The sequence below is a fragment of the Calonectris borealis genome, chromosome 1 (assembly GCF_964195595.1).
Source record: "Calonectris borealis chromosome 1, bCalBor7.hap1.2, whole genome shotgun sequence".
Lineage (NCBI taxonomy): Eukaryota > Metazoa > Chordata > Aves > Procellariiformes > Procellariidae > Calonectris > Calonectris borealis.
In genome coordinates, this window is record NC_134312.1 from 206,857,578 (window position 1) to 206,868,440 (window position 10,863).

At 38.5% G+C, this 10,863-nt stretch overlaps 1 protein-coding gene across 1 annotated transcript in view; it reads right to left on the bottom strand.

Annotated features, from left to right (window-relative positions):
- CNTN5 (contactin 5) overlaps positions 1-10,534 on the bottom strand; it is a 742,128-nt gene extending 731,594 nt beyond the window's left edge. The window contains exon 1 of the mRNA XM_075140101.1: positions 8,647-10,534. The gene's annotated coding sequence lies outside the window, so the exon portion shown is untranslated. The remainder of the gene's footprint in view (positions 1-8,646) is intronic.
- Between the last annotated feature and the right edge of the window lie 329 nt (positions 10,535-10,863).

Here is a 10,863-nt window from a genome sequence, read left to right on the forward strand (position 1 = left end):
TTTTCTCTTAAGCTTGTTAAATGCGGTGTGAATTTTACGTGAAAGTGCTTTTTTCTTATTTCTTTTTCTTTCTTTTCCCTCAACATCATCTAATTTGGCAGTCCTTGGAGTGCTAGAGAGTCTCTTTAATGCCTCTCAAGCCACAAGGACTCCGACTTTACTGCATTAACAAAATACATTTATTTGCTGCCTTTATACATGGCAATGGGAGTGATGAAGGGTTGTGTTCTCAATACTTCCCTCATCTCCTTCTTCTTTGTCTGACATTGGCAATAAAATCCAAATTACAGAAAAGGCAAATCAAGCATAAAAATTATGAAAACTAATTTCATGCCAGCCAACATGTGGGAAAATCTCAGGTGATAAGGAAATCAAAGGAAAATAAGACTGCATTAGGGAAAAAAAATATAACTGAAGTCACAAAATCCAATCATATTTTTTATACACTAGTAACTAATAAATTAAAAATAAAAATTAGTAGAAAGCAACAAAAAACTCCTGTGATAGGACCTTCTGTCCATAGTCTGCCGAAGTTTCTATTGACTGAACTGTTGGACTGTTTTCTTAAACAAGGAAAAAGGATTTCTTCCTATATCTCTGAGACATCTTAAAATCTGTCATATGGTATAAAGAAGTAAAACAACTCTATGTCCAGTGTGCTTGATCCTGGAAGTTAGTTTTGTTTGGTTTAATTTTTCTTTTCAAGTTAATGGATGGAGTTTTTCTCAGTCACTTCAAAGAACAAGATTAGGTAAACCTTTGTATTTGGTTTGCTCTGCTACCTTATCACAATACTACAATAAACCCAGAAATAATAACAAAAAGTCCAAAATCACTGTCTTGTATATAACTGTTCACAGTCTGTTTCTTCCACTGACAAAATATTCCAGATCTTATTATACCACCTACAGGTAGTTTTTAGAGAAATACTTGGGATCCCCTAAGCTGTTTAGTTACACTCCTGTAGGTTGCAAAAAGCAAGCATGTCCATTATGTTTTTTGGGGAGGTTTCTTATAACCCACATTCTTTTGACTTTAAACCAGTCCCCACAAAACAGCCTGATATCTTTTTGGAAATCTTAGATAACACATGAAACTACACACGATTGTTGAAATAGACAATATTTTTAGGAAATATTAAAATTGTTCAACTGATCATACTGTCTTATATGCCAGCTTTTTTTTGATACAGAACGTCACACATGAAGTCGTCCAATCATTTTCTGTTGAAGCAAAATAACAAAAAACTATGAGGTCTCTTTTTCTTTCATACTTGATTCTCGTTTACAGATCCTATAATCCTATATAATCATGCACACATTGTTTATATTTTCAACATATTTTTGTAAACTTTGAAAGAAATCCTTAGTGAATTCCTTTACATTGCCTTTAAACTGAAGTCATGCTGTTCCAAAAAGAACAATTTTGCAAAGCTTGATAGAGAATGAATCTTGATAGTAACTTATGGATATTTAATGAAAACTTGCAGAGATAACAGAAATTTTGCACAAGTAACTTCTGGTGGTAAATGACCTTTTATAATCTTTAGTACTCCCATACACTTAATGCTTCTCAACTTGCTCAACCTTTCTTATTTATTTCCTAGAAAAGGGCTTTGCTTTTTGCAGGGCTTGATCAACCAGTCTAACTGTCTTGCTTCTACTTTGCAGAAAACATTCAAGAATTTAATCCAAATTCAACTGAATTATGCTACTTTGATGCTGCATATTTTCTCCTGCTGTTGATTAACATGCCCCTTTTGCAAACCTCCTCCTACCTGATGCCTTCAGTAATGTCTCAATTCATTGCTGATGACATTCAAATTTCCTCCAGAGATGCCTTGTGAAGTCACAAACAGAGGATTATGCCCATCAGTGAATGACTCAGGCACAAAGTGATTGATAAGGCAAATACTTAGGTGTTAGCAATCAGTCAGTTGTGATATGCAAGGGGGGGGAACAAGACTGCAGACATTTCAGCTATATATCATGTTTTCTAAATTATCTCTTTGTGTGCCAGTGGTCCTCTTAATAAATTATCCTCCCTTGTTATCTGATCTGTTCTATGTTTTCAATTATGCCTCTTCTCAAAACCATGTAACAGTCAGTCTTTCTCAGCCTGAAGCTATTTCAATGTCCAATCTGCATGCCCAAAGTCCAGACAGAGGAAATACCACACAACTGTTTTTGAGTTGAGAAGCTGTGCACACACACATCAAAGAGATGTTATGGCATCAGAGAAGTCACAGCATTATTCTCAGATTCCCTGAGCTGAGTTTTGTGTAAGCAATAATACATGACACTGCATATGTTGCAGTGGAGTAAGAACATTTTGAGCATCTTGCATAGCATGAGACTGAGAAATCAAGAGCTTGTATCACCTCAGATGTGCAGAAGTCAAAAACCAAACAAAGAATAAGGCCATGGCACAGGAGTGAGTAGATTGTTTGGTTTCTTTAACTCATGATTTTTGGATTGAAGAAAACAAATTAAAAGTTTTAATAAGGAGAACTTATCTTCTAGTAGAATTTCATGTGAAAGTCCATATACTTGCTTTTAATAAGATTTGAAGTGCATGAGATTTTGGAAAGCTGAAGAATGAATTAATTTAGAAGAGAGGTCTAAAAGGTACGCATTTCAGAACTAATTGTGGACTGCTGGTACAGTCTTCAGACAAATTTGCAAGACATTTTATAGCACATATGTGTGATCATTACACACGTCATAGTGTTGCAGATCATATCTCATTTTTTTTCTGCTGTGGGAGGTGATCTTGAAGAAATCTGTACATGATCATGGTAGCATGGCTGTGAAACACAGATGTCTTCCCTTAGATGTAAGCTTTTCAGAGGTCACAGATAACACCAAAAAGGGAAGAGCTCTTGAGTTAAGCCATACGTTCTTTGATTCAGGGATCATTTGTGTTTACAGCTTCTAGTACAATGCAATCTTGATTTATGGTTATAGTGCCTAGTTGCTACGATGACGATAATAATGATAAGGTTTATAATGGAGTCAGAGGACTTTGCTAATAAAACAACAAATCTTCTATGGCAATCAGAGTTCTAATCTAAATACTGTTTAGTATGGACTTGTGATGTGAATTAGACAGTTGGGGAAACTGCATTTTAAAGTGGCATCTGCATTTTTGTAAATATATGTAAATAGATGTACCTACAAGTTATGCCATAATAGAAAAATCTACACTTTATATATGCAATTGGTGAACTGTACATCGAAGTAACTTAAATAGTAGGTACAGAACTATACCTGATTTTTTTTTCAGCTTTGAAAGTGTGTATAGATACGAAGTTTAATAACATTAATTTGGTCTAGAAGGTGGGCTGTATAAGTATAATATTCCAGGCAGTGAATGCTTGTGGAAAATAAATCAGTAAGCATAGAAAAAACAAACTGAATTGAATTTTAATTTGTCTCTATGTCCAGAACTTCAAATGATTGTTAAGAACACAACCATGTTTTTGTGTGCTAGGCATACTGAAATTCCTATACAGGAACAAGACAGCTCATGAAATTTTCAGTATTTTCTATTCCATCCATTTCAGAATCTGTCCACCTTGTCCCCCTTCCAAGCCATCACAAGAATAAATGTAAAGATAAATGAATAATCCTGATTACATCACAGTAATGAACATGACAAAGCTGAATGACTCTGCCAGACCAACAGTACTGAATGTCATGAAAGTGTTCCAGCATGTCCAGAATCATTTTTCTGAGTGACTATAATACTTAGCTTTTGGAAAATGTTCTCTGTGAGAACCATCTCATAAGAAGAGGTAAAATATATACGGTGACTTTGTTGACTCATTTTCCTGCGGTTTTGTTCATTACACTCCAGGTCTATGTGGAGACCTGCAAATAACTGAGAGTAGATAGCATATGAAAGTCTGTGGAGTAAGCTAATAGGGATAACTGGTCATCTTTCAGAAAAGATAACTTATGTATACTTAAACAGGTAATAATTAATTACTTTTTCCAAAAGTAAATTTCTGTTAAGCTCCTTTCCAATTACTACTTAGTTTTGAGAGCACATTTTGGAGGAGATTATTGCAACGATATATATCTTCTGGATATATCTTTTTATGGCTAAGCAAGAATTACAACTCTCCAAGTTTAGTGTCAAAATGTCTTCTCAAAATAGTATTATGAGGAGGTTATGTTGTCAGATTAGCTGCTTCTGATACTATGATCACAAAGTCTTTTTCATTTACCTGTGTAGCTACTGCTCTTGGTTGAATGCATTGCTATAGCAGTTGGTTACAACCTATCGCAGGAATGTAACAGTCACAGGGCAATGCCCCTCACATACTTAATGAAGACCATAAAACCAATAAAAATAAAATGGGGTTTATGAATTCTTGCAAAGTGATGCTATTTGGTAAGGGAAGACACCCAAAAGACTAAGCTGATACTATGTCTTGATCAATTACAAAGCCAAACATTTAGTCTTGATCAGAATGATTTTCAGGCTAGTAGTCCCGTTGGGTATATAGTAAATCTTAAACTTCTGGCTATTAAAAACTGAGCATTTCTCAGTCACAAGCAGGCTGAAGCCACACTCCCTGTATGTTGAACGGAAAGCTGTCATCCTTTACCCCTCCCAGTAACTGCGATGAACTACCTTCAATGTTTGTCTGCTTTTAATTCCAGCAGCAGAAGGTTATCCAAAGATATCATCATGTTTTAATACCATATATTGGTATAATAAAATCTTTAAGAGCATACTGAAAAAGCAACCTCCCAAAAGAGTTTTCCGATGGATGGAAAGAGTTTGATGCATTTTCTATTTCTAGGTATGGGAAAGGAGAAGAGTTATCAATTTTTCCCAAGACTGTAAGTTTGGTCCTGAAGGACATGTAAAGAGGTGAACTATGGTGTTGGTAACTACTACATGACAGCATGAATTACTCTGTCATTCTGACATAACCTCATGGCTCTATAAGATTAGGAACTAATCTGAGTGGATGACTACACAGAGTAAGCATGGACATGTGTGATCAAGAACACCAGCTGTAACATGGTAATTCTAATGTTTTATTACATTCACAGCATACAGAATCTGACATCATATTCCCCTGTTGTACATCCACTTGCAACACCTAAAGCTTGATTTGTGGCCTTTTTGAAGTACAGTGAGAAATCACCCTGAACTCCCTTTTAGAAAGCAGCATATAAGCAAAGATCATATTTTCTCATGATTCGTACACTTTGGGATATTTTCATAAATAAGCCAAGAAATTAATTATAAAACCAAACAGATTACATTTCCTTCCACTAACCAGAAAATGTTATTATTGCTTCCATTCCGGCTTGCAAAGACACAGAATCATTACTTTAATATATAGTATGTGTGTGTGTATAAACACAGATATACGTACATATACACACATTATGAGGCTTTGAAATCTTAAATTTAAGTAAAATAAGAATGTATTTATCTTACCAAGTTTTAACAATTTTATAATTTTTTAAAAGGCACTGACTCTAACGTAGTGTTATTGATCAGAATTGCTCAGAAGATAAAACTGTAGGGACTCCATCACTTCCAGAGAGAGTATTTTTCCCTTGTGAAGTGCTAACAAGTTGATAATACAGGGTGTAACAGACCCTGAAAAAAGCATCAGAGAAGCTACGCACAGAAGGAGGAAAATAAATTCTGTGAAATACCTACCAATATAATATTAGCAAGCAAATGTCTATTTGACATCGATTCCCAGGAATTAAGAATGCAGTATAAACTGTGGCAGATTTCAGTTTAGTATTTTAGAGTACAAGAAATTGTTCAAATGATTGAGGTGGTTCTGCACGAGAAAGTGCAACACAGAAGTGGTTAGGGAGAGCATATGGAGGGAGCAGCCCAGCAGTGGCAAATTATGCAGTGAATTCAGAGGAACCAAAATCTGTGTTGCAGGCTACATGCAGAAAGACAAAATCTTTCAGAAGAACCATTTTTTTCAATGCCATTGAACCAACTATCTCAGATGGCTCAATGCCAGCCCCTTGGCATGTATATTCTTAATATATAGTTTCCTGTGATGCCTTTAGTAAAGATTTGCATTAATTACTTAAAATAAATATTGCTATCATTAACCTAATCAGAAAACTTTCAGTGTGCTGAATTTGTTCAGTGGGACAGATTTTTCTGTATTGCTAGCAAATCAGATTTACTCTTTTTGAACATCCAGCTTTATAACAAGCAAGAAAGAAAACTGGATCTCAGACTGTCACTTAAAGCATCATACTTTTAACCTCCTCCTTTCATCCAGAGCTCTTTACCTTTACTGACACCCTCTGGTCCCTATCTCTAAGTCAGGTTTGAATTCATTCCAGCACTCCTTCCAAAATTTACTTTCCAAATCAATATTTTGTGGAGCATAGAACTGGACATTTTCTGAAACCCCCATAAATCATATCACTGATTCCCCAATAGTTTACCATGTCAGCCACTTATGCAGAGGACTCAAGCAAATTTGCCAGTCATGACTTTCCTGTATTGAATCTGTGCTGACAGTCCTCTAAGTTATTAATTTCTTAAAGTTGCCCTTTATTATTTCCTAACAGCAAAGTTTTTAATCATGCCTTTTATCTTGGCTGCTAAGATATTTTTCAAGATCTGTTTTCGAAGCTGCTTTCTTCCAAGTTCTCAGCTATAATTCAGCCAGTCAGAGTTTTTGTATTTTGTGTTTTCATTCTTCGTACATCTGCCCTCATTACAAAATGAAATTAAGATCCCTTCCCCTGACATTTTAACCTAGAATGCAAAGTATGACCTTCAGCTTCATATTGACCAACAAAACTAAAATCTACACTCTTAATTTCCAGACCATCCGTAGCTATCTTCACACTTTTATGTCACGGTCTGCTAGTTCTGACTTTTTGTATGGGCATTTGCTTTGTAAATGTATGAATCAGAAGACCTGCATGTTGAATAGCACACTTTTAAAACTATTTAGCTGTTATCACCTTCAAGAACGCTTAACACTTCATCCTCCTTCCTTTATATATTTGTTGTCTTCCAAGACTTTTGTCTTCTTAACCACATCTCTTAATCATTCACATAGTTAAAAGTATATTGCCACAGAGGGCCACTGTATGTGAAATATTCCGCAGTTTAACTATAGTTCACATCTCAGTTTTCTGTCTTCCTTTTAGTATACCTCACAGTAGTAAACAAGTATCTTCCCTCCCAACAAGATAGATATTGAAAGGGTTTTGGTTTTGGGGGTTTTTTTACTTGAAACTTTGCAGATAAATGCTATAGTAATTAAAGACAATTTATAAAAATATATTTGTACAAATTCTAATAGATACTTTGATAGCATTTTAAGGTAATGGCCCAATTATTGTTAATTCTTTTGATATCCACTGTAATAATATTAATCACGATGAACTGATCTTGCGTTAATATTGATTGCCATAAAGTACTTCTGAAGGAGTTCTATTATAACTCAGCAAGAATTAATTGCACTTTTATTAATTGGAAAATATCATCCAAATTTTAATTATCAGGAATCCCCCTTAGCTTTTGGCTAACAGTGAGCATGTAATTTATTTGTAGTTTCAAACTTTAGGGTCTCATCCAAAGCTTACCAAAGACTAGGGGGATGCTATAACTCTTTAGAAAAATTTGGCATCAGGTCCTTCATTAAAAAACATTACTGAAAATGTGTGATTCAAGGAAAGTATTACTTTTTAAATTAAAAAAAAATGAACAAACTTTGCAAAAACGTTATGTTAAATTTCTGAAATATTGCAACACATAGAAAACTTTAGTCCTAAGCAGTCACATTACACTATCTTGTGTAACTTCTGTTTTCTGAAGTTTCTGTGTTCAACAGGAATGAAACTAAACATCTGAAGTACAGAATCAGTAATGGATGCCGGTTTTTTCTTCTGAGATAAAAATCTTAAAAACACAGTTTCATGCTCTGTGTTACAGAAGTAACTCTCAGTTCATCTTCTAGCCAGCTCATAGACATTCCACATAGTCTTACCCACTGTCCTTACATCAGAGAGGAAAAATCAGTGCATCTTTAAGTAAGTCCATCTCCTCTGCCTATCAGCAAAGGAGAACAGTCCAGGCATTGTACTTTTCTAATTCAGGAGATAATTGTTTATCCCAAAGCCAAGTACCATTCTGAACTTCATAACAACACAACTTTTAGTGCATCACTACAAATTCAATACGCTAGGTTATTTTCTGTTTCACCCTCAAGCATTAGCACAGTAGCTCTCCCAAACATAAAAAATTAGCACATTAAAGCAGGCATTCTTTCTCTGGAGTATGTATTTGTTCTAAACCCCTCACATCTCTCTTCACAACTCATTCACTGCAATAGTTCGCTAGCTATTTAAATGACAGGAAGCATATAGTAGATCACAGTAATTTCTGCTTCAACTTTTCTGCTCAATTATGAAAACAATTTCAACGTAAGATTCAAAACAAAAAGCAAACCACATAAACCTGCAGTAGGAGCCCAAAAATGGGATCTCTCACCATTGCTGGCTTCACAGCAGACTGCTCACAGAGATGTCGCGATGATTATTGCAACAAATAATCTGCACACACTCCAAAGTCTAACCGGGGAAATCAGTGCCTGGATGGGCAAATGGCAAAGACACTTACCGCTGCTGTGGCACCGTCTCTCTCTCGCCCTGACTCTCAGTCTTTCTCTCCCATCCTCCTGACAGCCTCAAATATAGCAGTCCCTTATGGTGCTGAGCCTGTGGGGAGCAGAGGATTGCAGAGTTGGGTTTTTTTCCTTTTTTTTTTTTTTTTTTTTTTTAAACCATCCAGAGGTAGTTCTCCAGACCCGACCTCCTCTCCTCCTCGCCTCGCTCACTGATGAAGAGACCCAGGTGAAGGCATCCGCGTCGGCAGCTCCCGCGAGCCCCTCCCGGCCCCGCCGTGCCCCCTCCCCGGCGGGGGGACCGAGGCACCTCCCCCGGCTGGTCCCGGGGGGGCGGCGGAGGCTTTGCCCGCCCCTGGCTGGACGTGTGTGTATGTATATATGATGTGTATGTGTGTTTATGTGTGTGCCATCTCACACTGCAGCCCGCGGCTCGTCCCTATCCCTAAACGCCCAAGGACCCCCCCTCCTTTCCTCCTCCTCCTCCTCGCCGCTTTCCTCCCTGATTTTCTCCTCTTCTCTACTCCTCTGCCCCGGAGCGTGAAGGCAAGAGGGCGAGTTGGCGACCGCTCTCCCCTGATCTGCTACTCCTCTCTAACCCAAGCCACCAGCTTTTCCCAGAAACCACTTTCTGCCCCCATCCTCTCCTTCTCACCTCCTTCCCCAGCCCCCTTCCAGGTACATTTTTTTTTTTTAGATTTTTTTTTTAAATGTATTTTATTCTCCTCCAGCGGTGATGACCCTCCCTCGCCTCCGCGCCCTGCAGCCGGGCGCCGGGAGCCGCGGCTGCTGCTCGCACCGCACCGCACCGGACCGCACCCGGTCGATCTCCGCCTTTACACCACGGCTGCTGTAACTGGAAAAACACCCGGGGCAGCAAGACCGAGGCCGGCAGCTATATCGCCGCGGCTCCGGCGGTCCCTTCTCTCTCTACTCCCTTCCCCATCATCCATCCGCTTTTAGTTGCAGACCGCTTCAACAGATCGCAGCGCCCCGCCTCGCCCCATCTCCGGCGGTGCGCCCCGCGCTGCTGCGCTCTCCTTCCCGCGCCTCCCTGCCTCCGCGCCGGCACTGCGCCGGCACTGCGCGGGCCGCGCAGCCGCGCCCCTCCGTAGCACCGCCCCCGCGGCCGCTGCGCGCCTGGCCCCGCGCAGGGGGCGCGGAGCCCGTGGCAGGGCTGGCGGCGCTGCCCGCTGCGGCCGCCGCTCATTCAAATTCTCCTTTTTCGTGTTCCTCGGCCGCGTCGTACTTATCCGTGTATGTAGCGCGCTCCCGCTCTGTGCCTTTAATGGCTACCCTCAGGATCGAGGCTGATTTTAATCCTTCTTTCCCTTTCTTTTTTTTTTTTTTCCCTATGGCAATGACAACTTTCTGCTTTAACATCTAATACTTCTCTGCCCTTCTATACTTTTCTTTGCTTGCCTTTTTTTTTTTTTTTGCCTTCCGCAAGTAATTAGGTCTCTTTTTTTAATTTATGCATTAACTGAGTAACTGTTGTCTAGTTCCTATTCTCCGAGATTTTTCTCTGCTTCGGTGACTCCATTTCAATGGTTTATGCTTTCTGAACCTGTGTGGTGTACAAATATATGTGTGTGTGCATTTTTCTTTACTAATTTGTCTTTCCATTTGTGTTTGTTTATTTTTTCTTATCCCAGGTATTTTCTGATTAATTTTTAGAAATTGTCCTGTATTTGTTTTAGATTCATGGGGGAGAGGAATTGTTTAATTTTGGAATTTGCTGGGGGTTCTTATACAACTCTAGTCTTAAATCTTGGCAATACTAATATGAGTTTTTTCTCTGTGTCTTTTGCTTGTCTTTTATATTGAAGCCTCTAGCAAGATAAGTTATCAGTGATGAGTGACACAGTTTTATACACTTTTGTGGTCTTGTATACTATATGGAAGTCTGTCAGAGGATTTACAGCTCAACGTCATGTTGAATGAATTCTGTCCGCTAATATCACTGAGGATGAGCTAAAAAAACCCACCCACTTTCAATTCCCTTTTTCATTATTCTAAGATTGTAAATTTCTGTTTCTTCATCACCATCTACCACTGTCTTAACTATCATAGTGAAAGAGTGAAAATGAACCCATCATTAGAAATGGACTTTTTCTGCATACGCTGTCCCATACAAACACAGAAGAAAAATTGTCTCCACAACTGTGGATGGGTCTCTAGGCATATTTCTGTCGGGCAAGTAATGTTGCAAC